Consider the following 27,993-nt stretch of genomic DNA (forward strand, 5'->3'; position numbering starts at 1 on the left):
GCCAAAATTAGGTCACAATGGGACAGCTGCTTCTCAGGTCTTGGAGGCAGGCACTATGTACAATGCCTCCGGGTGTGGAAATTTGCATTCATTTCCTCTGGCTGCTCCCGTCTCCTGCCTTCCTTCCCCAACTGTCTCTTCCTTCCTGCTGGCCTAGGGTCTCATAACCCTTGTAAGCATTCAAAGAGCCCTTAAAAAATATCCAGGAACCCTCAGAACAAGACAGATATATTTCTCCTAACCAGCGGTCCTACAGGATAACTGCCGGTAAAATGCAGACTTTAAAACCATCCTTGTATTTTACAAATATTCTGTTACCAAATAGCTGCTCTGCACCAGTTACCTACAGTCACACATGTAACACACGAGCATGCACAGGCAGGGTGAGGGCTATGACCACACTTGGCGTGCGTGTATGCTCAGTTGTGTCCAGCTCTTTGCAATCCCATGGACTGTAGCCTACTTTGTCCCTGGGATTTTCCAGGCATAGATACTGGAACACATTGTCATTTCCTTCTCCAGGGGTTCTTCCCAACCCAGGGTTTGAACCCACATCTCCTGTGTCTCCTGCATTGGCAGGCAGACTCTTTACCACCGAGCCACCTGGGAATCCTGTGCTTGATTGGAACGCGACACAGCAAACTCCACAGCTGGGACACAACCCAGAACCAGGCATCAAATTGAGGGTGGGATGACTTGAGAGAATAGCACTGAAACATGTATATTACCATATGTGAAACAGATCGCCAGTCCAGGTTCGATGCATGAGACAGGGTGCTCAGGGCTGGTGCACTGGGATGACCCAGAAGGATGGGATGGGGAGGGAGGTGGGAGGGGGGTTCAGGTTGGGGAACACGTGTACACCCATGGCTGATTCATTTCAATGTATGGCAAAATCATTACAATATTGTAAAGTAATTAGTCTCCAACTAAAATAAATTAATTAATTTACAAAAATAAAAAAAAAATAATAAAAAAATCTGAATAGTCACCCAGGAGTCTACAAGGAGGTCACTGGGTTTGTGCACTTTGTGGACAGTCTACCTTCAGCCCAGCGTCTGTCCTCCTTACCACACTTAGAGTTCTAAATGGTCTTGGTTTTCTCATTTCAGAGATCCCATCAGATGAAAACAAACAAAATAGCAAAGAGCTGAAACAGACAGGAACATCTCTCTCACAAATACAGCTCATAGCCTGGATGAGAGGAAAGCAGAGAAATGCAAGATGAAAAAGGTGATCACAACTCAAAGTACAGCAGCCCCTTGGCCCTCAGGGATGGGGTCCCTGCCACGCACCACTCCACAGACCACGACGTGACCACCTTGCAGACAAAGCCATGAACCTGGAGTCAGATATTGCAGTTCCAATTCTAATTTCTGCTGTTCACAAACACAGATAGTTTAGCCTCTTGGAATCTCAGCTTTAATCACAAAATGAAGATAATCAGCTTGCCACTTCTGACCACCACGCTGAGTATGAAAACGGTCTTAGAAATAAAGTGTGATCATATAAACAATCCAGGAATATTACTTACCTCATAATTAGTATGTATATGTGTGCAAGGGTTAGTCACTCAGTCCTGTCCAACTCTTTGTGACCCCATGGACTCAGGCTGCCATTTCTGACCCCAGGCTCAGGTTGCCATTTCCTTCTCCAGGGGATTTTCCTGACACAGAGATTGAACCCTGGTCTCCCACATTGCAGGCAGATTCTTTACCATCTGAGCCATCAGTGAAGCCCCTAATAATTAGTGTGTGTTAGCTTAGTCATTCAGTCATGTCTGACTCTTTGTGACCCCATGGACTGTAGCCAACCAGGCTCCTCTGTCCATGCGGATTCTCCAGGCAAGAATATTGGAGTGGGGATCTTCCCAACCCAGGGATCAAACCCAGGTCTCCTGCATTTCAGGCAGATTCTTGACTGTCTGAGCCACCAGGGAAGCCCAATAACTAGTATACATGATATTAACCCTAGGTCATCATGAGAATTTGGTAGTGGGTGTGTTCCAGGAAGAGAACATTCACATCCTAGTAGTCTGAACTAGGTGTGCATACAGGGAAGAACCTAGCAGAGCCTGTTGTTAAAACTTCTCTGTGTCCCCTTGTCTCCATCTGGCCCAGCAAATATCTGTTTACCAAATACATACTTTTCGTGAACTGACTTCCCCGCTCTGAGGTCCCTGACCACCCCAGTTAGCTCAGAACACCATGTAGGTCTCACTTGCCTGACTGTCCTCATATTTCTTATGGAGCCCTTGTATGTATGCAAATAATTTTTTCCCCCTGTTAATGTCTCATGTCAATTTAAGTATTAAGCCAGCCAGAAGAACCTAGAAGAATAGAGGAAAATTGTTCCTTCCAAATAGATCACCTATCTAGGGCCAGCCACTGTACTCTCTCCACCCAGACTGCTGACCCATCCTGGTTTCCTCTAGCTTGCAGCATCCAGAGGAAAAAGACACAGGAGGAGGGAGGGGAAGAAACAAGCTCATTCCTGCAAAACCTCAGGAAAGCCAACAGAGCTCTTAATCTGAATTTTCCTCATTATAAAAATGCCTGTCTATGTGATTCTTAACTGTACATTATCTTATTTGGAGCCCACAGTATTACATAAAGCATCTTGGAAGCCTTAACACACTCCCCAGACCACTGTAATTCATATCACCAAGGCATCAGGCTTCAACACACACCTGTATTTTCTTTATAGAAATTGAGATATATTCATTCAGTGAGAATGAAATACACTCCTTCTCAAATTTGATTTCCCCTCAGTAGAACAGAAGCCTTTCAAACAATTAGATTTATCCAGTAAAGCTGCAAGGAAAAAGATGGGATGATCCTTTCTTAAGCATATTTGAGACAGGTAGCCTCCATTATGTGCAAGGGTCTTGTAAACCCTGATGTTTCCAACTCTGGGAGTTTTAAAAATCTTTGTTCTTAATGATTAAATGACAAAGTATTTGCATTTTAACATTATGATGATTCCCTACAGCTTTACCATTTCTATGTCACATCCCTAAAAAGTGTGGATGACCCAACTGGTCACTGAGAAAAGGCACTTCTGGCACAATGGAATCCATATAAAAAGGCAAATCTGGAGAAGACGCAGTTTATGACTCTTGCAGAGAGCCAGTACACACATGCCTGCCTCACCTGCTAGGCGTCCCCAAGTAATCAACTTGTCTGACAATGCTCGGCCACTAGAGCCAAACTGAATTCATCTTCCCAAGGAGAATAAACCCATCATCCATGATATTTGCATCATTAACAGGAGCAGTGGATTAAATATAGTTCTGGCAGCTTTGCAGGACACAGGTAAAGACCATGGATGTTCAAAGAAAAGAAAAATGTATCATCAAATAAGAGGTCTCCGGTCAAACGAACTGTGCCTCTGGTCACAGTGGGCATGCTGTGGTGTGCAAATCCTATGCAGGAGAAATCGCAGATTTGAGATCTAAGAACTCAGAATCCTTCTAAGAAATTTTGACCTACACAATCTGATGCTATGATGCTTCCTTGGAGAATTCAGTTAGGTGACTTCCATGTGAAAACTTTCTTCTACTCTTTTCTATCTCAGCTAAAAATTAGTAGAACTTCTTTATTTTTTAATTTTATTGAAGTATAGTTGATTTACAATATTGTGTTAATTTCTGCTGTACATTAAAGCAACTCAGTTACACACACACACACACATATATATATATATATTCTTCTTCATATTCTTTTCCTATATGGTTTATCACAGGTTATTAAATATAGTTCCCTATGCTACACAATAGGACCATGTGTTTTATCAATATTATACATAATAATTTTCATCTGCTAATCCCAAACTCCCAATCCTGCCCTCCCCCATTCCCTCCTCCACAACCACAAGTCTGCTCTTTCTATCCATGGGTCTGTTTCTGTTTTGTAGACATGTTCATCTGTGTCATAATTCAAATTCCACACATAAGTGATATCATGTGGTATTTATCTTTCACTTTCTGACTTACTTCACAAAGTATGATAATGTCTAGGTCCACATTGCAAATGGCATTGTCTCATTCTTTTTCATGACTAATATTCCATTATAAATATATAGTATTTATACATATATATATATATATAATACACATGTATATATATACACACACATGCATCCGGTCCCATCACTTCATGGCAAATAGATGGGGAAACAATGGAAACAGTGACAGACTTTATTTTCTTGGGCTCCAAAATCATTGCAGATGGTGACTGCAGCCGTGAAATTAAAAAACACTTGCTCCTTAGAAGAAAAGCTATGAAAAACCTAGACAGCATATTAAAAAGCACAGATATTACTTTGCTGACAAAGGTCCATCTAGTCAAGGTATGGTTTTTCCTCATGTATGGATGTGAGAGTTACACCATAAAGAAAGTTGAGCACCGAAGAATTGATGGTTTTGAACTGTGGTGTTGGAGAAGACTCTTGAGAGTCCATCATCTAAAGGAAATCAGTCCTGAATATTCATTAGAAGGACTGATGCTGAAGCTGAAACTCCAATACTTGGGCCACCTGATGCAAAGAACTGACTCCTTAGAAAAGATCCTGCTGCTGGGAAAGATTGAAGGCGGGAAGAGAAGGGGACAGAGGATGAGATGGTTGGATGGCATCACCGACTCGATGGATATGAGTTTGAGCAGGCTCCGGGAGTTGGTGATGGACAGGGAAGCCTGACGTGCTGCAGTTCATGAGGTCACAGAGTCAAACACGACTGAGTAACTGAAATATGAACTGAAATATATATACATCCAGTGTGTGTATATATGTGTGTGTGTGTGTATATATATATATATATACACACCACATCTTCTTTATCCATTTGTCTGTTGATAGACATTTAGGCTGTTGCCATGTCTTGGCTATTGTAAGTAGCGCTGCAATGAACATTGGAGTGCATGTATCTTTTTTGAGTTAGAGTTTTGTCCAGATGTGTGCCCAGGAATGGTACATAAAACTTTCTATGGCTGCTGAGATTCTAAGCTGTTCCATGAAGAACTGCTTTTCTTTATAACCCTGTAAATGTTGCTGTTGATGCACCCCAGGCTGTTTGCAAAGATACAGTCCAACCCTCTCAGAGCAAACACCCACGCACTGGTAAGAGGGGCAAGTACAGATCCCTGCCACCCAGGTCCCCCTGTACATTTTCTGCCTCAAATATAATTTCCTTTCCACCTAGACAGGCCTCTCTTTTTGTCTTTGTTAATATATATTAACTAATCAGATCAGATCAGATCAGTGGCTCAGTCGTGTCCGACTCTTTGCGACCCCATGAGTCGCAGCACCCCAGGCCTCCCTGTCCATCACCAACTCCTGGAGTTCACTCAAACTCACGTCCATCGAGTTGGTGATGCCATCCAGCCATCTCATCCTCTGTCGTCCCCTTCTCCTCCTGCCCCCAATCCTTCCCAGCATCAGAGTCTTTTCCAATGCATCAACTCTTCGCATGAGGTGGCCAAAGTACTGGAGTTTCAGCTTAAGCATCATTCCTTCCAAAGAAATCCCAGGGCTGATCTCCTTCAGAATGGACAAATTCAGGACAGCAATGTCTGCAGCCACAGTCACCTGTTTTCCTCTGTTATTGTCCCATCCTCAGGGAAGCCACCCCTCCTGGTGTGTAAGGCAGAGATGACAAACGTGGCTCATGTTCCCATGACCACGGGGATGGACATGTCACCCACAAGGAACCAGAGTCCTCCCTGAGACTGACATACGGGAAGCAGAAGAAAGGGTTTCCTTTCTGTGGTAGGGATGATAAGGCGGGGTTGCAAGGTGGAGCCTGCCAAAGGCCACTTTGATGGCTATTCTCCCTGTCTCGTCAAGTGACATGTTTGCAAAAGGAGCCAAGCAGAACTGTGATAAAACTCCCAGTTTTCTACCCAATAGCTATTCCCCTCATCATAACCGAACTCTTACTGGGGATGGCAATATGCTTAGCTAACAGTAAGTAAACTAGAACAAAACAAATGAAAATAAAAAAAAAACAGCAACAACTAGATTTCAGCTTCCTTGCAGTTAGGGTTCCTGAAGGACACAGTGGGATGGAAGCATGAGCTACTGGCTGGGCTTGTGAGAAATCTACTTATTAGAGAAGTAGACTCCTCTGGCATGCAACTTTGGTCCCTTGTCTGCTCTCTGCCTGGAATGCAGATGTAATGCTGGAGAAGAGACAGTCATATTGTGAACATGGGGGATAAGCAACAGTAGGGACGGCTCAGTGGAAAGACAGAAGGATCCTAAGTCTCAGGAAGTCACCACACAGACCTTGGGCTGCCTGCTTCCAGGGTTCTCATTACAAGAGAAAAGAAAATTTTCAAAAGAAAATCCTCATCAGCACTGTATGGAGGCTTCTGTCACTGACTCCTCACTGATACAGAATTTGTTACCTGCAAGCAGGATGCTACGAGAAACAGAACCAAAGTGAGAACCTGGCCAAAGAGAGAAGATAGAGCTTTCAGCATGTGGATGGAAATCTGGTATCTTGTGTGATGGGAAAAACATGATGAAACTGTCACCGACTGTACCCTGGAAATGCTACTTGCCAAGAGAAGCTGTGATATCAGAAAGCATGGCGGGGAGAATTCAGAGCACTGGCATCTGCTGGATGCTTCTTTTTAAAATATGGGTGGGGGGGCTATTCTGGGTCTTCATTGCGGTATGGGGGATCTTTGTTGCAACATAGTAGGATATTTTCTGTTGTGGCAAGTGGGCTCAGTAGCCCCAGGGCATATGGGATCTTAGTTCCCAGATCAGGGATCGAACCTGAGTCTCCTGTGTTGGAAGGTGGATTCTTAACCACCAAGGAAGTCCCCTGCTGGTTGCTTCCTGACAAAATGAAGATGAACCCAGATGGTCATGAGCCGGGCTGCATGGCCAGGACCAAGACAAGGCAGTGAGGTGCCTGTGTGCATGCTAAGCCACTTCAGTCGTGTCTGACTCTGTGTGACCCTATGGACTGTAGCCCGTCAGGCTCCTATGTCCATGGGATTCTCCAGGCAAGAATACTAAAACGAGTTGCCATGCCCTCCTCCAGGCAATCTTCCTGACCCAGGGATCGAACCCGCATCTCTTAACGTCTCCTGCATTGGCAGGTGGGTTCTTTACCACTAGCTTCCCCTGGGCCTATAGTACATTTAAGAAGGCACTCACCCTGCCCATGCACAACCCTGAGAGTTGAATTCTATGTACTGGTGCCTCTGTGCACCCCCAACTAGGCCCAGCCTTGCCCTGCCTCAAACAGAGAGGAAAGGAAAGAAGTGCAGTCCTTCTAGAAGAGGCCTCTGCCTGAAGCTGGCAGGAGAAGCTAACCAAGAGTCTTATCATTTGAAGCCTTTAGTGCCAAAAAGGCCAACTTCTTTTCTATCCTAGAGTGAAGCATTAATAAGCATTAGCCATCAAATGACAGCCTTAACCAGAGATAAAACTGGGGCTCCACCAGCCAGAGGGGGTGAGCTTGCAGGCCAACATGGGATTATGGATGTCCCTGGAGAGGGACAAAGCGCAGAAGTAAAAGACGAGACTCTTCAGCTTAAAAAATTACATCCTGACAAAATGTTTGAATGCAGTAATTCACTCATAGGATTGACTGGAAGTAAATAAAAACAAATCCACTAAGCACAAAGGTTCCTTCTATTTGTGTATAGAAACCTACTGGGTACAAACACAAATAGACAGAATAGACAAACACAAATAGAAATTACATATGCTGCTCATGTATTGCCTTAGAAGAGACTTAAGAAACATGCACACAGTATCTGCCCAGAAGCACAGTAGGGCACCATCTAACCTGAGCAGATTTAAACAACCCACAGCATCTACTGGGCTTCCCTGATGGCTCAGTGGTAAATAATCCACAGGCAACGCAGGAGATGTGGCAAGAGCCAAAGGTGTGATCCTCGGGTCAGGAAGGTAACTGGGAGAAGGAAATGGCAATGCACACCAGTATTCTTGTCCGGAGAATCCCATGGACAGAGGAGCCTGGCAGGCTACATGCATGGGGTCACAAGGAGTCGGACATGACTTAGCAACTAAACAACAGTGTCTAATAGAGAGAGCAGCGAGGCTCAGACAGCTGCCAGGTGGGCTACAGCCAGTGTTTGCTTTGTGTTGCTTTGTTCTTATTTTCACCCAACACGGTGCTATCCCGAGGAAGGACATATATTCCCCCTGGACTCACCCCGCCTCCCACTTGCAGGAAGCACCAGGAATATGTTATGACCTCTAAAGACATGGGAGAGGATTTTGTGGTTGTAGAGTGCTAACCTCAAGAACAACCCAAACAATCAAGCATCGTGTGTACATCTCCCCTGATTCATGGATCAAAATGCATGCCCTCAGTGGATTTACACAATCACAAGTTTCAGAAGAGCTGCAAATATAACATGAAGAACTTTTTGTTCCTCTGAATTATTGGAGAGTTGACCCTATGTCCCTTCATTCCTGAATACTTCAGTGTGTATTTCCTACAAACAAGTACATAACCTACTTAAGCAGGAGAAACCACCAAAGACTATCACCAAATTCTCAGGTTTCATTGATACTTTTTAAATGTCCCAATACTGTCTTTTGTAGACTACCAGCCCCTTCAGAACCCACACTAAATTTTCCTCTCTCTTCAGCTTCCTTCAATATGGGATGGGCCTCTCGTCTTCCCTTAACCTCCATAACTTTGGCACTTTGGAAGATTACATGTTAGTTAGTATACAGAATTTCCTCCCATTTGAGTTTGTTGGGTATTTTCTCATGATTATGTTCAGGTTTCTGTTTTGGGTAGAAATATCTCAGATTATTTATCTATCTATCTATCTATCTATCTATCTTGGGGCTTCCCTGGCGGCTCAGATGATAAAGAATCTGCCCGCGATGTGGAAGACCCAGGTTCAATCCCTGGGTCAGGAAGATCTCCGTAGAGCAGGAAATGGCAACCCACTGCAGTATTCTTACCTGGGAAATATCAGAGGAGCCTGGCGGGCTACAGCCGTGGGGTGACAAAGAATCGGACATGACTGAGCTTTGGAGGTTTATTTATTTATTTGTTTGGCTGCATTGCACAGGATGCAGGATCAAGTCCCCCAACCAGGCATCGATCCCAAGCCCCCTGCGATGGAAGGGTGGAGTCCTGTCCCCTGGATCACCAGGGAAGTCCCTTTATTGATGTATAATTGATTTACAATGTTGTGTTAGTTTTAGGTGTGCATCAAAATGACTCAGTTACACATACACGCATATAATGTACAGATAATTTTCATTTTCAGATAATCTTCCATTATAGAATATTGTTGTTTTTGTTTAGTTGCTAAGTCGTGTTTGACTCTGTGACCCCATGGACTGTAGTCCACCAGACTCCTCTGTTCATGGGATTTCCCAGGTAAGAATACTGGAGTGGGTTGCCATTTCCTTCTCCTGGGGATCTTACTGACCCAAGGGTCGACTCTGCCTCTCCTGTATTGGTAGGTGGATTCTTTACCACTGAGCCACCTGGGAAGCCCACAGGGCATTACCAGATATTGGATATAGTTCCTTGTGATACACAGTAGGTCCTTGTGGTTCATCTATTTTATATACAGTAGTTTGTACTAGCTAATCCCAAACTCCTAATTTATCCCTCCCCTCCCCTCTCTCCCCTTTGGTAACCATAAATCTGTTCCCTATGTGAGCTTGTTTCTGTTTTGTAAATATGTTCATTTGCATCATAATTTGGAGCCCACATGTGAGTGATATCATATGGTATTTGTCTTTCTCTGTCTGACAACTTCACTCTCTATGATCATCATGTTGCTGCAAATGGCATTATTTCACTCTTTTTGTGGCTGAGCAGTATTCCATTGTTTATATATACCGCATCTCAGACCGTATCTGGGGAATCAGAAACTCTGTTTTAAATATATCCACCAGGTGAATGTGATACACACTATAGTTTGAGAACAACTGCCCCCGAGATTTAAGTGGGGAGCATAAGTTAGAATTCTACTCTTTTCCTGCCTTGGAAACTAGTATGAAAATTCTCAGGATGGACAATCAGTTTGTGACTGACAGCTTAGGGAAACCACACTGTATTCTGGAAATTTTCTGGTATTATTTGTTGCCTGGTTGTCCCATCTGGTCTAATTATTTATTGATGGAAGCAGTGAGCAACTATTTTCAGCTCTAGGGCTTCCCAGACGGCTCAGCGGTGAAGAATCTGCCTGCCAACGCAGGTGATGTGGGCTGGACTTCTGGGTCAGGAAGATCCCCTGGAGACGGAAATGGCCACCACTCCTTGCCTGGGAAATCCCCTGGACAGAGAAGCCTGGCGGGCTACAGTCCATGAGGTCACAAAGAGCTGGACAAGACAGCGACTAAACGACAGCAAATTGTCAACTTTACTTGCTGAATTCCAACGTCAATTTCCAAATTCCGTTTTGTTCCAAGGTCTTCAATTGACTCTAGAAATTTCCATGGTGAAGGGATAAAAGTCCAGGCTGTTCTCCTCTTTGCCTCCCTTGCAATTTGGTTAAAGGAAATCTTCATTCAGTCAAAATATCCGTCCCTCCACTCCCTGCCCAGCACAGATCCCAGCCACTCCTGGCAAGCACCCCTTGTCTTCTGGACATCTGTCCTCCTGAGCAGCCTGCCGTTCCCCCTCAACACTGAAGCAATGGAAAAGCAAGAATATGAATTCTTTCTTCTGAGAGTCAGTGTGTTACCGTTTTGTTTTAAGATCTGTTTTAAGACCCTAAGTATACAGACATGCACGTGGTTGGAAAATTATGTGCGGTTGTATGAAATGCTCGCTGGAGGTCAAAGTCATGACTGACCTAGATCAAGTAGATGTAGACTTGGCTCATTCTCAGCTCACACTTCTGTGTCCAGTTTATACTGCTTTAATTCACTCAATTACATCTTGCTATGTTGTCTAATATTAATGTCTAACATTTTAATATAATTCTTCGTGATTCTACATTCTTTGAGGGCCACAACCAAATCTCTAACTTCTTGTGAAGTAGAAATATTCTTGTAATGAGATTCAAACATATTTGCTTGCATATATTTAATCAAGTACCTTCTCCCTCCTCCTTGCTCTAGGAATGAGCCTCTAAAATCCTACTTTGGTGATTCACCACTTGAAACTAGATTTTTCTCTGATTTTAAAAAATAAAGCAAAAGTTAAGACAGCCCTGGCTTAAGCTAACCCTAAAGGAGAAACTGACAGAGACAGTGCTATCTGTTCCTGAATATGCCAGTGATCAGGTGTGAAATAAACACAGTGTTAAATGCACCACGGGGCCTGGTTGTTACACCAGCACATGCAGATCAGCTCAAAATCAGCCACGTAACTTTGCTATCTAGCCCTGACAGCAGCCCAAGGCAGTTGACTCAACAATAAATGACCGCAAAATGTCACAGCAAAGGAGTTCTTCAGATGTTACAAATAGGCTGAAGGTCATTGTGGAAAAAGGGAAAGAAAAGGACAATTTAGTCAGTGGTGTGTGTGAAAGAAATATTTTGGCCTTGTTCCATAAATGATAACTGAAATGCTATCTGGACCAATTTATCAGGGGAAAATAAAGCAACGTGCCACTGTAACCCAGAAAGGAGAAAAACAAGGATAAAAGATCAAAAAGCCCCATTCGTTTCAAAGAAAAGACACAGTAACAAAGAAATGACAGCAAGGTTGACTATTAATCCAAGACCCCCTGTGATTCCAGCAGAAGCTTGCCCGAGTGAGTTCACCAAGGTCTGACCGCAACCCGCCCTCCCTCTGTTCCAAGTGTCCTGCCCACATCATCTAGCTGATGAAATTTCAATCTTCCTTCAATGTTTATCTCGACTGCCACTTCCTCTCTGAAGTCTTGCAAAACCCTGCCAGGCAAAATGAATCACCTGCCCCTTCCTGCTCCCAGCTCCCGCTGCTCTGCGGGTGTAGCCCTGTGGGTTCACATGCCTGATCCTGTGTGATTCTCACCCATACCAGCCAGTGATGCTGGGGATCATTTTTCAGTCACCTTTTGTTCACCCACAGAACCTGATAAAAGGTCTGGTGGCTTGCGAGTCAGTCCTCAAAGATACCTTCCACTAAATTGTTAGAATGAATTATAGACAGTGCTTCAGTCCCCAGTAATGGCAACTTTATCGGGTGTATTAAATTCCTCACGTCAATCCTGTGAGGACACTGGTGAAGAGACTACAGCACTGAGCTCTGAATCGAGTCTGACCCTGGGGCCTATTTTGCATCCTTGCTTAGTCACGTGCTGGGGGGCCATTTACACAACTTGTGTGAGCCCCAATGTCCGCCTTGATAAAACTGGAATGACTACCTTTTAGTGCATTAGCCCACTTCCTACAAGGGCACCAGGAAGGTAAAGGAACCCCACCATTTATTGACGAAGGGAGAACAGTGAAAAGCATAAACTAAAATAGAAAAAACATGTGGCACTTGACCTATTTCTTTTCCAAAAGTTTCAGAAATGGCACCTTGCCTGCATCTCCAGAAGGAATAGTTCTCAGCACAAGTTATATCTTGGAGGGTTGTCTAGACCTCTATGAAGAGGCAACCTTTTTTGGACAGATTTTTGTACCAATTATTTAAACACTATCTATATGCCTGCTGTAACCGTCTGCCCTGGACCCCAAATTTCAGGGAAAATACAGAGAGTGTCAGGTCACTGCATTTGCATTGCCGTACCCCTGACCATTCCCTGAATATCCCCATCGAACCAGGCTCCAGATCACAGCATACAAGTAATCGCATGAAAAATGATGGAGGGGCAGCAGCTATTAATACCATCATTGATACAACTGAACTCCACATGAAGTGGGAATATGGAGGTAGAAAATCTGCTGTGATCCAGCCAATGTTGTGTAGAGAAACCCCAGAAAACAAATGGACACTTAGTCACTATCAAGGGATGTGTATTTTAGAAGAATCACCGCACTGTGGGAAATAGTGTTGGGAGCAGAAGTGTATGTCAAAACAAGAGGGAATGGGTAAAGACCAGCTCCCAGGTTGCTGCAGCAGCCCAGATGGACGGAGACCTGGGAACAGAACACGAGGGACACGTGCCCAGTCACTTTACAAGTCTAACATAACCTCGGTGCCAAGACTGGTAAAAGGCAGTGTGAAGAAACAACATTATATTTAATTTACCAGTATGGATGCAAAAATAAATTAGTAAAAATCCAGCATGGAATTAAAAATAACAGTTTATCCCAGAAAAAGGAACAATAATGTAATTTTGAAAGTCTTATTGATTTGTGTTTATTATATATCTATCTATATATATATAGAGAGAGAGAGAGAGAAGAAAAAGAATGACAGCAAAAAAAAAAAAAAAAAAGGAAGGGAAAATAAAAGTATATAGTTGTAAAATTCTTACTATATTTGATAAAAATTCCCTGGTGGCTCATGTGGTAAAGAACCCACCTGCAATGTGGGAGACCTGGGTTTGCTCCCTGGAGAGGGAATGGCTACCCACTCCAGTATTCTTGCCTGGAGAATTCCATGGACAGAGGAGTCTGGCAGGCTATAGTCCATGAGGTCACAAAGAATCAGACATGACTGAGCGACTTTCACTTTCACCTTTCACATATGACTTTAGATTAATTATATCTGTAATATATAAGGTATAACATTGCTTGAATACAGATTGTGATAAATTAAAGGTCCACAATGTGAACCATAGAGCTGCTGCTGCTGCTGCTGCTAAGTCACTTTAGTCCTGTACGACTCTGTGTGACCCCATAGATGGCAACCCACCAGGCTCCCCCATCCCTGGGATTCTCCAGGCAACAACACTGGAGTGGGTTGCCATTTCCTTCTCCAACGCATGAAAGTGAAAAGTGAAAGTGAAGTTGCTCAGTCGTGTCCAACTCTAGCGACCCCATGGACTGTAGCCTACCAGGCTCCTCCGTCCATGGGATTTTCCAGGCAAGAGTACTGGAGTGGGGTGCCATTGCCTTCTCCCTAACCATAGAGGAAACACTGTAAAAATAAAACAAAGTGGAATAGTAATAATCTAAGAGAAGTGATAAAATATCATACTGAAAAAGACTCAATTGTAAGTGAAGACAGAAAAAGAATAAAAAAATACACACAGAAAAAATAGAAAACCAACAGCAAAACAGTAGACTTACACTCAAACATAGTAATCATATTAAATATAAATGGATTAATGATTGCTGTTAAAGGAGAAAATTGCCAGTCTGGACAAAAAAGCAAATATCAAATTACAGTATATTTCCAAGAAACCCACTTTAAATATAAAGACACAGATAGGTTAAAAGTAAATAAGTGTAAATAGATACATCAAGTTCACACTAATCGTAAGAAACCTGAAATAACTATATTCAAACCAGATAAAGTAGACTTCAGAAAAAGGAGTACTGACATAGGTAAAGAAGAACATTTCATAATGATAAAGTGGACACTTTGTCAAGAACACTTAATGATCCTAAATGTGTATGTTTTTACTAGAGCATCAAAATACTTGAAGCATCAAAATGCTTAAATAATACAGCACTGAAATATATTATTTCATAGAACTAAAAAGAGAACAGACAGAATCATAGATGGAGATTCCAACATACGCCTCATAGGGGATAGATCAAGTAGACATTAAGAAGTAAGAATAGAGTATGTTTGAATGCTATCAATCAATATAACTTCCTTGACATTATAGAACATATACCCAATAATTGCAGAAATTACATTATTTTCATGTGCACAGAAAATATTACCCAAGATAAACAATATGTTACCTATAAAACAAGTCTCTAGGTCAGTGATCACACCATCGTGATTATCTGGGACATGAAGATCTTTTTTGTATAGTTCTTCTGTGTATTCTTGCCACCTCTTCTTGATATCCTCTGCTTCTGTTAGGTCCATACCATTTCTGTCCTTTATCGAGCCCATCTTTGCATGAAATGTTCCCTTGGTATCTCTAATTTTCTTGAAGAGATCTCTAGTCTTTCCTATTCTGTTGTTTTCCTCTATTTCTTAGCACTGATCGCTGAGGAAGGCTTTCTTATCTCTTCTTGCTATTCTTTGGAACTCTGCATTCAGATGCTTATATCTTTCTTTTTCTCCTTTGCTTTTTGCTTCTCTTCTTTTCACAGCAATTTGTAAGGCCTCCCCAGACAGCCATTTTGCTTTTTTGCATTTCTTTTCCACGGGCATGGTCTTGACCCCTGTCTCCTGTACAATGTCATGAACCTCTGGAACGTGAAGTCAAGTGGGCCTTAGAAAGCATCACTATGAACAAAGCTAGTGGAGGTGATGGAATTCCAGTTGAGCTATTTCAAATCCTGAAAGATGATGCTGTGAAAGTGCTGCAATCAATATGCCAGCAAATTTGGAAAACTCAGCAGTGGCCGCTGGACTGGAAAAGGTCAGTTTTCATTCCAATCCCAAAGAAAGGCAATGCCAAAGAATGCTTAAACTACCGCACAATTGCACTCATCTCACATGCTAGTAAAGTAATGCTTAAAATTCTCCAAGCCAGGCTTCAGCAATATGTGAACCATGAACTTCCTGATGTTCAAGCTGGTTTGAGAAAAGGCAGAAGAACCAGAGATCAAATTGCCAACATCCGCTGGATCATAGAAAAAGCAAGAGAGTTCCAAAAAAGCATCTATTTCTGCTTTATTGACTATGCCAAAGCCTTTGACTGTGTGGATCACAATAAACTGTGGAAATTCTGAAAGAGATGGGAATACCAGACCACCTGACCTGCCTCTTGAGAAATCTGTATGCAGGTCAGGAAGCAACAGTTAGAACTGGACATGGAACAACAGACTGGTTCCAAATAAGAAAAGGAGTACATCAAGGCTGTATATTGTCACCCTGCTTATTTAACTTCTATGCAGAGTACATCATGAGAAACGCTGGACTGGAAGAAGCACAAGCTGGAATCGAGATTGCCGGGAGAAATATCAATAACCTCAGATATGCAGATGACACCACCCTTATGGCAGAAAGTGAAGAGGAACTAAAAAGCCTCTTGATGAAACTAAAAGTGGAGAGTGAAAAAGTTGGCTTAAAACTCAACATTCAGAAAACAAAGATCATGGCATCCGGTCCCGTCACTTCATGGGAAATAGATGGGGAAACAGTGGAAACAGTGTCAGACTTTATTTTGGGGGGCTCCAAAATCACTGCAGATGGTGACTGCAGCCATGAAATTAAAAGACGCTTACTCCTTGGAAGGAAAGTTATGTCCAACCTAGATAGCATATTCAAAAGCAGAGACATTACTTTGCCAACAAAGGTCCGTCTAGTCAAGGCTATGGTTTTTCCAGTGGTCATGTATGGATGCGAGAGTTGGACTGTGAAGAAGGCTGAGTGCTGAAGAATTGATGCTTTTGAACTGTGGTGTTGGAGAGAAGACTCTTGAGAGTCCCTTGGACTGCAAGGAGATCCAACCAGTCCATTCTGAAGGAGATCAGCCCTGGGATTTCTTTGGAAGGAATGATGCTAAAGCTGAAACTCCAGTACTTTGGCCACCTCATGTGAAGAGTTGACTCATTGGAAAAGACTCTGATGCTGGGAGGGATTGGGGGCAGGAGGAGAAGGGAACGACAGAGGATGAGATGGCTGGATGGCATCACAGACTCGATGGACATGAGTCTGAGTGAACTCTGGGAGTTGGTGATAGACAGGGAGGCCTGGCGTGCTGCGATTCATGGGGTCGCAAAGAGTCTGACACGACTGAGCAACTGAACTGAACTGAACTGAAAACAAGTCTCAATAACTTAAAAAACGGTTAATATCATACCAAGAATGTTTTTTGAACACAACATAATTTAATTAGAAAGCAATAACAAAAAGATATCTAGGAAGTCCCCAAATGTTTAGAAATTAAGCAATCTATTTTCAAATAATGTTACACCATATGTACTGTAAATATAATAAGATGAAACAGAAAATTTTCTCAAGAGTGCAAATTGTTGCCGTTTACTCACTAAGTCGTGTCCAACTCTTTTGCGACCCCATAGGCTGTAGTTTTCCAGACTCCTCTGTCCATGCTATTTCCCAGGTGAGAACACTGGAGGAGGTTGCCATTTCCTTTTCTAGGGGAATCTTCTTTACTCAGGGATCAAACCTATCTTTACCACTGAGCCACCAGGGAAGCCCCAAGAGTGCAAATAAACCCCCCCAAAAAAGACAAGAATTATAATACTTAATCTAAAACCCTATATTTATTTAAACAAGTTGAATTTGTAATCTTAAGCCTTATTCAAATAATGCCAAAGTCAGGTAGCTTTACTGTTAGATATAATCAAATATTTAAGAGGGGGGAAGACACCAATTTTACACAAACTTTCAGAAGGGAATACTTCTCAATTTATATGAGGGCAGCATAACCCTGATCTAAATACAAACCAATTACTCTCATAAACATAGGCAAAGAATCCTTAATCAAACAGTAGCAAATCAAATCCAACAATATGTAAACAGCACAATATTTCATGATCAAGTAGGGTTTTTGTGGGAAGCAACATTATTTAGTGTGTGAAAATCAATTACTGTAACATAAAAGAGACAGTAAACACATTTCATAGAAATCTGGTAGAGGTATAAAATAGATTTCAACAAAATTAGAAATTTTTAGTCATCCAAAGACACCATTAAGAAATAGGTAAGTCTCCAGAGCAGTAAATAGCTGGAATAAATATACATGACAAAAGACTTGATTTCAAAATATACAAATAGCTTCCTTCAAAGTTAATAGTTAACAGAAAACCCAACAAAACCCTCAGCAAAAGGTTTGAATAGGCACTTCACACACACAAATATATGTATACACACACATATATATATATGATTAATAAGTACATGAAAAATTGCTCAATACCAATAGTCTCCAGTACATCGCCAATGAATGGCTATTTACAATGGCTAAAATGAAAGGGACAGATGACATTTAATGTTAGTAATGATGCAGAACAATTATAACTCTCCAGCAATGTTGATAGAAATATAAAATGGTATAGTTTTGGAAGTTTCTGATTAAATTAAACATGTGCCTGCACTATGACCCAGTAACTACACTTTTAGATTTACTCAAGTAAAATGAAAACAGGAAAGAGGTATACAATAATGTCCATTGAAGCTTTAGGCACATTAGTCAAAAACTAGAAACAATCCTCAATGTCCATTAGCAGGACCAGGCTCCCCCATCCCTGGGATTCTCCAGGCAAGAACACTGGAGTGGGTTGCCATTTCCTTCTCCAATGCAGGAAAGTAAAAATTTAAAGTGAAGTTGCTCAGTCGTGTCCAACTCTTAGCAACCTCATGGACTGTAGCCTACCAGGCTCCTCCATCCATGGGATTTTCCAGGCAAGAGTACTGGAGTGGGGTGCCATTGCCTTCTCCAATAAATAAATTACACTCATATAAAGCAAAAAAACTCAGCACTAAACAAGGAGTAAACTATTGATACCCACAAAACATGGATGAACCTCAAAAATATTATGCTGAATAAAAGATGACAGGCAGAAATGAATGTATGTTATCTGATTCCATTGATCAGTTTTTAGCATGTAAAGCTTTCAAGACTATTGAATTTTACCAGCCACACACATACACATGACCCAAGTTCTTTCGAATCTGGGTTTGAGTTTTCACTCTAAACTTACAATCTGCTATTAACCTCGCCCAATCTGCCACACATTGTGCTTTTAATTCTGGAGTATGCCACATTCTAAAACACTGACCAGGCTTCGCAGTCATTTACCTGGGTTATTCCCTACTCAGAGAATTGTCTTCCCTTTGTATATCCATTAATACTTAAATAAAGTGTCTTTTTTCATATGTGACTTGTCTACCCAGATAACCCCAGAAAGTGAGGTGACCCCCTCCTTTATGCTCCAAATAAGAAAACTCATCAACTGTTCTCCAATTGCCTGTTTTGATATCCATTTCCCCCAGTGGACTCCATGAGAATGGAGACTGCATCTCACATGTCTTAATACCTAGCATAGATGACATGGTAAAGTACCATAAGCACCATCCTCCTTAACATGTACAGCTCTGATCTTTCTATCAGTGTGTTCTTTAGTCCTTACAAGAATCCCATGAGCTTTGTATTACCACCTTTATTTGACACATAGGATACCTAGGCACTGAGTGGTCCAGCAGTTCACCTGAGAACACAGACCATAAGTGAGGGGAGCCCCTGACAGGCCATCCGGACGCCACACCCCATTCCTGTGACCATCATATACGCTGCCTCTCATGGAAATATTCCTGAATGAATAAATGAGTCGAGAATTTCTTCTTCTGTGCTAATGGAGTCAATGCTCTTGAAGGGTCATTTTGGAGGACAAGGCATTACTTCTGTGAAACCTGCTTCTGGTTTCTCATGCCCACCTCACCCATTTGAGGCCTGAACACTCTTCACCTTTGGGTGGTCATTCCCAGGGGGGTAACAGTGCTCTCAAGTGTCAGGTTTCTTCTCTGTGTAGAGCAGCTAAGCCCCGAAGAGGCTCTGAGGTGAGGGACCTCCTTTGTATTTGGAACCCCTATCCTGAAACATTTGTGGAATTGGGCCAAACAACCCACCTGGGTCAGTCAGTGCAGGAAAACACATCTCTCTTGAGCTGAGGCGGCAGCCAGCCTTGAGAAAGGGGCGGCCATAGGTTACCGCCACCGCTCAAACATGGATGCTCAAGTTCACATGGAGTGATGCTGTAGCACCCAGAAACGCTGCCTTTCTACTGGCAAGAGATGGCCTGGTGGATGGAACACAGTTTTTAAAAACATTCTCTTGACTCAGTCAAGAGTCTGAGTCTGACTGGTAAAGGCCAGTCAATCCCCCTTCGAGCAGCCAAGAAAGTCCACACCCTCCCACCACACCCTCTGTGGGGCATTCAGTTCCCCACCTCACCACTGCCTAGTCACCTGGGGCTAGGAGTCAGACAACCAGGGAAGCCCCTACTTCAGAGCCCTTAAATGATCCAAAGTCTGAGCCCGCTGGCCCTGCCTCTCCTGTTCCTTCTCATGGAAACCACAATAAAGGCTCTCACCCTTTCCCCCCTCCCTCTGCCTCCTGATCAACCTCAGAGTTTCCCCACATGGCCCCCCTGGCATGGTTGCCTCTCCTCTTGAAATCTGTGATATTAAATAACAAACTACCTTGTCAGTGGCAGTTGTCTCCTGATCTGTTGCTCTATCTCTATCTCAAATTTTCTGTTTGGTACATTATATTTTAACACAGTGGAGGGCAAGGCCAAGCCAGTGGGCAAGGAAGCAGAAGGATAAGATAACTCCATGTGAGTAACTCCACCTTCCAGTCCCATGAGGCTTCAGGGCTGCTGTCAAACAGACGATGAGAGACAAACACCTGATTCCCACTCTTTGTCATGGGAGGAAAACATGAGCATAGCTTTAGCTATTAAAATAATCTAAAATGCTGAACAGGACACCCAAAGGAAAAGAATCAAAATGCACTCAATATCCAGAAAAACACACGCTCAGGTTTATCAGTAAATGGGAAATTTATCGAAATTATCAGGATATAGTGTCTGTTTTTAAATTGCAGTAAAATACACATAACATAAAATTTAACATTTTATCCATTTTTAAGTGTCTGATTTAGTAGCACTAAGTTAGGTTCACATGGTTGTACAGCCATCACCACCATCCACCTCTGAAGCGTTTTTAACCATCCCAAACTGAAACTCTGTCTCCATTAAACACTATCTCCCCACATACCCACTCCCCAGCCCCTGGCACCCTTCTTCCACATTTGTCTGTAAGAACTTGCCAACTGTAGGTACCTTATATAAGTGGGATCACATAGAGCATTATTTAAAGGGATTCCAAATACTCTGTGGTGTTATTTAAAAAATAAAAACAAATATATAGCAGATGTGTCTTCTCTGTTTGACTTTTATTTTTGCTTTGTGAAGGTAAATTTGTGCTCAATGAATGCTGTGTAGATAGTTTTCTATTTTGTGTATGCACAGCACATAATTTCATGGGAACTTTACTATGGGTTCCCATGGGAAGGAAAAAGAGATTTCCTTTCCTCTGTTTACTCAGTCACTATGCTTTTTGCTTACACAAGACTGGAGCCATCAAAGGCAGAGATCAGTCCCCTGTATACACGGGAGTTAAATATGCATGGTTTATAGTAATGTTTGGTACAATTGAAGAGCAACTACACAACTTATGGCACACCTTGGAAAATCCATGAGAGGAAATCAAATTTTAGCAAATCAAGGAGAAAAACACTCTCTAAGCAAATTCTGGAGTTTAGGAGAAACAATTCCTTGTAACAACAGTTCCAAAATCCCCCAAAATAATAGAACCACAAATGTGGGACAAACCACAGCTCCCTTTAGTATTAACTGATTTCAGTCTTTTGAGCACAACCTGAAGTATGAACTACACATGATATGAGCAACACTGCTCTTCCAAAAAACGTTTTGAAAAAGTAATTTTCAAAGGGAGCAGTTAATATTTCTCATAATCAAAGCCAGTGAGGTATCACCTCACACCAGTCAGAATGGCCATCATTAAGAAGTCTACAAACAATAAATACTGGAGTATTTATTGTAATAATACTGTAATATTTACTGTAATAATACTGTAGTAATACTGGAACCTCCTATACTGTTTGCAGGCGTGTGACTTGGTGCAGCCACTATGGAGAACCGTATGGAGGTGCCTTAGAAAAGTAAAAATAGAACTACCATACGATGCTGCAATCCAACTGCTGGGCATATATGAGGTCAAAACTATAATTCAAAAGGACACATGCAGCTCTATGTTCACAGCAGCACTATTTAGAATAACCAAGCACTGACTCGATGGACATGAGTTTAAGCAAACTCTAGGAGGTGGTAAAGGACAGGGAAGCCCAGAGTGCTTCAGTCCACAAGGTCACAAAGAGCTGGACACAACTTGGCGACTAAACAACAACAAAGATATGAAAGCGACCTAAGTGTCCACCAAAGGATGAGCAGACAAAGAAGCTAATGGAATGTTAGCCATAAAGAATGAAGTAATGTGATTTGCAGCACCATGGATGGACTTGGAGATGGTCGTACTAAGTGAAGTCAGACAGAGAAAGACAAATACCATACGACGTCACTTACATGTGGGATCTAAAATATGACGCAAATGAACTTACTTACAAACAGAAATAAACTCACGGACATAGAAGACAAACACACGGTTACCAAGGGGGAAGGAGGGGAGGGGTAAGTTAGGAGTTTGGGGTTAACAGAAATACATAAACAACAAGGACCTACTGTATAGCAAACAGAACTAGTCAATATATATAATAAAACATAATGGAAAAGAATGTGGAGAAGGTTTCATCTATATATATATACATATATATATATACATATGTGATTCACTTTTCTTGTACAACAGAAACTAACACAACATTGTAAGTCAACTATACTTCAATTAAAAAAAAAAAAATGTCCATTGTCTACGTGTGTTTCCCAGGTGGCGCTAGTGGTAAAGAACCCGCCTGCCAATGTAAGACCCAATCCCTGGGTAGGGAAGATCCCCTGGAGAAGGGGATGGGTACCCACTCCAGTATTCTTGCCTGGAGAATTCCAAGGACAGAGGGGCCTGGCGGGCTACAGTCTATAGGTTGCAAAGAGTCAGACATGACTAAGTGACTTAGCACGCATTGTCTACATGGGGAAAAAAATGGAAAGAAAAAAGAGGCAGGACTGCACAGAGGGAAGCATGTGTGTGTGTGTGGTGTGAAGGGGCAGAGGGGCAGAGGAACGGAAAGCCCGTATTTTAGGTGTGGCGCTAACCCCTCTTCTGTGGGAGGGGTTATTGAGTCAGTGCTTGGTTATTTTAAATAGTGCTGCTGTGAACATAGAGCTGCATGTGTCCTTTTGAATTATAATTTTGACCTCATGTATGCCCAGCAATTGGATTGCAGCATCATATGGTAGTTCTATTTTTAGTTTTCTAAAGCATCTCCATACCGTTCTCCATAGTGGCTGCACCAACTACCTGCCCCAGAGGGGCAGTTTTAGGCGCTTATTGTTCCCACACATGGATGTATGCTCTTGCTTCATGTCTGTGTGTCCATTAACATAATAAAATGTTGTTTTGCATATTTCTAAACTAAATAATTGGTGTTGCACTGCATATATTTTTCTGGAACTTATCTTTCTCACTGAGATTATGTATATGGAACTTATCCATGTTGCTATGTGTAGCTATAGTCTATTCACTTTCATAACTGTACCGTATTTTGTTTACTTGTTCGTAAAAGAAGTACTCCAACTATAAAGCAATGATTCTGGATAGAAAATCGATGTGAAGAAGTAAGGTAAAGTGTCCTAAAATTCAAAGGACACAGATAATAGTTGTGAATCCCCGCTTTATTTTCCTTCCTCTCTTATACCGATTTGATATCTGTAATTAATATAAATGCTAGGCTTGTTTCTAGAGTGATTACTTACAAATAATTCCATGCTTTAAAGAACAGAAATAGGTACGTATAGTAGAACACAGAAAAATGGACTAATGGCCAGTTAATAACCACCCGATCCCATCGATTTAATGGCATAACTCACAACATACAAATTTGAGAGGAAAGCTAGGGGAGGACTACACCCTCTAAAGGAGGTACCGGGGCTCAGATGCTCCACAAAGGGAATGAACGCTTATGGAAATAGAGCAAATCCATCTGTCGAGGAATACAATAATCCAGTATGGCACCTTATGTTCATCTTCCCAATGTTAAATGGAATATAAAAAGTCAACTCTAGACAACTGCTTGGTGCCAGGAGAACGGAGGTTGGCATGGGAAGAAGTTGGGGCACTGAGCGGGTTGGGAAAATGGCGCCATGGAAGCAGCCAAGACTTTGAGAAAACGGTTGGTCCATCTGTCTTCACGAGTTGCTTCAAGAAGGAACCAGCTGTCTGATATTGGGGAAAGTAGAGCAATAACTTGCATTTAAAATAAAATTATATTAGAAAGAAGATAGGTCTATTCTCTTTCACTTGTTTCCAAGTCATGTCCAATGTTTCATCCCATTTTATTGGCTTTCAGAGCCAAGCACTGGGTGGTTTAAATCATTTTGCAAAATTTAGCTAAGGGGAATAAATTTCCAGAAGACTTGAGAAATCCATATTACTCGTGTTCCATAAGACACACATCTGGAAATAAAGATGGCAACTGGACTGACCCAGATACAGCATTCAGCGCCCAGGGGAAGGAAGGGAGAGAAATGCACATTTTGGGTGTCCTCAAGTGTGTGTTCTTTCCTTAAAAACTCAGACACATCTTTCCTTCAAGAAAATTATTTCCTCAGTGATCCAACTTACCTGGAACTTTTAACCCATAGAAACTACCCAAGGGTTTTGAAGGCATCCCATAAGCAAACGATAAAGAGGGAGACTTGCTAATAATGTTTGATAAGTAAAATCACCACAAGGTTACTTCTCATTGTTATAAGGAGTATGACAGCTGAGGGAGAGTAATTTTGCAATAATCTCAGTTCCTTTTATTTTAGCTGCAAGCTCCCCAGAGCTCTCTCCCCTTCTTCTGCCCCCCTCCCCATCCCTCTCTTCCTCCCCTTCTGCTCTCCTCCCGTTCCTCCTCCTCCCCCTCCTCCTCTTCTACTGTCACCACGAACAGGATTAGGGAGAAAATTCTTCAGAACCTCATGCATTCATAGAATACATATCCACAAGATTGACACATAAACATATTTGATCCGGAAAGACCCAGAAAATGGTAACACCATCCACACACACAATTCCAGGCCATCCACACACAAGAGTAGGAGAGGTCATTGTCTTAAAGTTTTGAAAGATGGACTCCTGGGCTTCAGCCTGTGGTCTTCAGCTAAGGCTTTGCTTCCCCGACGGTTTGCTGTGCACAAACTAAATCAGGTTTGAATATCTTCCCTCACACTTTCACGCAGACAATAATTATCACAGAAGAGAGGCAAGAACTTACTCCCCCACTGCACTCCTTCCCTCCATCTTATCTCAAGAGTTCAGAAATGCTAAAAATATAAACTATGATTCAGCTTTTAGAACTTCTGTGGTCCTGTCATAATAACAGCAGGCTAGATGCAAGGGGGCAAGAGAGAAAACCCAATTACTCCTTCCCCCCTGGGCAAGCAATCTTATCAGATATTTCCCTTTAGCCCCAGCAAAAGTTTTGCATGAAAGATTCCACCTGTCAGTTTCTCGTCTGTTGCAGTCCAAAATCTCTGAGGCAGCATTTTTATTTTAAATCAGAGGTAAGTTTTATTAAAAATGCCTTTTACAGCCAGCTGGTGTCAAACTGTTGGCCTGCTAACCAGGCATCAACTGAAGAGTCTGTAATTCTCTGTTTCATGAAGATAAGCACTGTGATCTATTAATAACAAGTTCTAAAGCCAGTCTGCCCCAAGCCTTAGAGACCACAGAAGGTGGGAGATACTGGTGGAGAGAGGAGGGAGGAGGATGGAGAGAGGGGGGACCCTCCCTTTATGCCCCTCCAAGTCACATGCTAAGTCGCTTCAGTCACGTCCAACTCTTTGCCACCTTATGGACTATAGCCCACCAGGCTCCTCTGTGGGAGTCTCCAGGCAAGAATACTAGAGTGAGTTGCCATGCCCTCCTCCAGAGGACCTTCCAGCCTAGGAATCAAATGCACATCACTTAGGTCTCCTGCACTGGCAGGCAGGGATTTTACCGCTAGCACCACTTGGGAAGCCCTCCAAGTCAGATACTCCTGTCTTAAGTCATTCTTTCTCCCATCCTGGACTGATTCCTTCCAAAAAACTGGATCACACAAAGACACATTGCAGATTCCCTCCCAAGTTTCCTGTTATATTTATTATATTAGCATAACATATGGTGCTCCTTGGAAGAAATGTTATGACCAACCTAGACAGCATATTAAAAAGCAGAGACATTACTTTGCTGACAAAGGTCCGTCTAGTCAAAGCTATGGTTTTTCCAGTAGTCATGTATGGATGTGAGAGCTGGTATATAAAGAAAGCTGAGCACCAAAGAATTGATGCTTTTGAACTGTGGTGTTGGAGAAGACTCTCGAGAGTCCCTTGGACTGCAAGGAGATCCAACCAGTCCATCCTAAAGGAAATCAGTCCTGAATATTCATTGGAAGGACTGATGCTAAAGCTGAAACTCCAATACTTTGGTCACCTGATTCGAGGGACTGACACATTTGAAAAGACCCTGATGCTGGGAAAGATTCAAGGCGGGAGGAGAAGGGGATGACAGAGGATAAGGTGGTTGGATGAAATCACCAACTCAATGGATATGAGTTTGAATAAACTCTGCGAGTTGGTAATGGACAGGGAGGCCTGGCACGCTGCAGTTCATGCAAAGAGTCGGACACAATTGAGCGACTGAACTGAACCGATAACATACAGTATCACACATCAACAACATATGTGTCAAACACAAAATGCCATTCTCACCCATGGCAAGGGCATTTTCACAAGCAAAAACATCTCAGAAGAGATAACTTATCCACCAGACACGGGTGGGCACTGGCCGAGTGGCTGGGATGGTGGATGCAGAGAGGCAGGAATCCAGACTGCCCCTACCCCACCACCCTCCCTAGATCGCTTGACACCAGAACCTCACCTTAGGACACCAGGAGCTGCCATTCAGTTGGCTGACCCCCTGCCATGGGGGTGGGAGCTGGTATCACCTAACTTTCTATCCTGGGGTTCAGGCAGCCCTGGAAAAAACCTGGGGGATTTTAGTGGAAAAGCACTAAATCTGGTGTCGCTCACCCAGGTGCATCCTCTGGGTCCCCACACTCTGCTTTTTAACTAGCACCAGCCTTGGTTTGCTTTCCCCGCCATGAAGGTGTTAACAGTCCCTCCTACAAACAGTCCCTGCTACACCGAGGACATGTGACGTCTTTGAGGAATAGTACATTCGGGAAGCAAGTCTCCACAAATGCCAGTAAGGAGACCTCATCCTTCTGATGCACTCCCGGGTGAAGCATGAGGAATACCATAATTTACAAGCGGGATGGCCAAATCTGAACTGAGCAGTTTCTGAGACCTGACCCTTTTCATCCGTCCTATCCTTCAGTGGGTGGTGACGTGACCCAGTAGAAAGCTAGAACTCCGGAGGTCCTTCCAGAATCCTCACCCTACGCTCCCAAGCACTCCCGCATCATGGAATTGTTGTCCTCTTGCCCCTGGGCCCACTGTGTGGGCCCTGAGTGGGCTCTGCCTGAGCCCCGCCCTCTCCACCCTGCACCCCACTGCCAAGCTCTCCAAGTCCAACCTCGGGACCCTCATGGAAACCAGCAGGGCTCCTCGTGGCCTTCAGAAGACAGTTTCTGCTCCCTGGCTTGGTATCCAGACACTTTCCTGGGGGCCTGGTGTTGACCCTGCCTGCCTCCCTCTGAAAGTGAAAGTGAAAGTCACTCAGTCATGTCATGACTCTTCGTGACCCCATGGATTATAGCTTGGCAGGCTCCTCTGTCCATGGGATTCTCCAGGCCAGAATACTGGAGTCAGTAGCCATTGCCTTCTCCAGGGGATCTTCCCAACCCAGCAATCAAACCTGGGTTTCCTGCATTGCAGGCATATTCTTTACCATCCAAGCCACCAAGGAAGCTTCCCTCTGACTGCCCCATATCCACTGGATTGTTCAAGCCTCACTCTAAAGCCTGTGCTGTTCTCAGCTCTAGGCCCACCCTTCCCACCTGACTGCCTGACTACCCTGTACCTACAAGGATATGAGCTTCCCGAGGGCAGACGGGGCATGCCTTTTTTGCTCATTGCTGTATTTTCTGTACCTAGAACAGGGTCTAGAATCACATTTGTCGTCCTCCCTTCGTGTGTCTCTTTCTGCCTGTGACAGCCTGCAGGTACCTGTTTGTGTAGTGTCTGTTGCTCTGCATATTGACTGCTCAGTTTCCTGCGTGTCTTCAGCGCTATGCTAGAGGCCTCTGGAAAAAGGAACTGCCTTACTCTGCTCTTGTGTTCTCTGCTTCCATCTCCCTCTCTTGCTTTTCT

The 27,993-nt window shown here is 42.9% G+C and overlaps 1 protein-coding gene across 4 annotated transcripts in view; it reads right to left on the reverse strand.

Moving 5' to 3' along the window:
- The window catches only part of DISC1 (DISC1 scaffold protein), a 430,157-nt gene that overhangs the window by 139,410 nt on the left and 262,754 nt on the right, over window positions 1-27,993 (reverse strand). The gene's annotated exons all lie outside the window — the stretch shown is intronic.

The sequence above is a fragment of the Bos mutus genome, chromosome 28 (assembly GCF_027580195.1).
Source record: "Bos mutus isolate GX-2022 chromosome 28, NWIPB_WYAK_1.1, whole genome shotgun sequence".
NCBI classification, from domain to species: Eukaryota; Metazoa; Chordata; class Mammalia; order Artiodactyla; family Bovidae; genus Bos; species Bos mutus.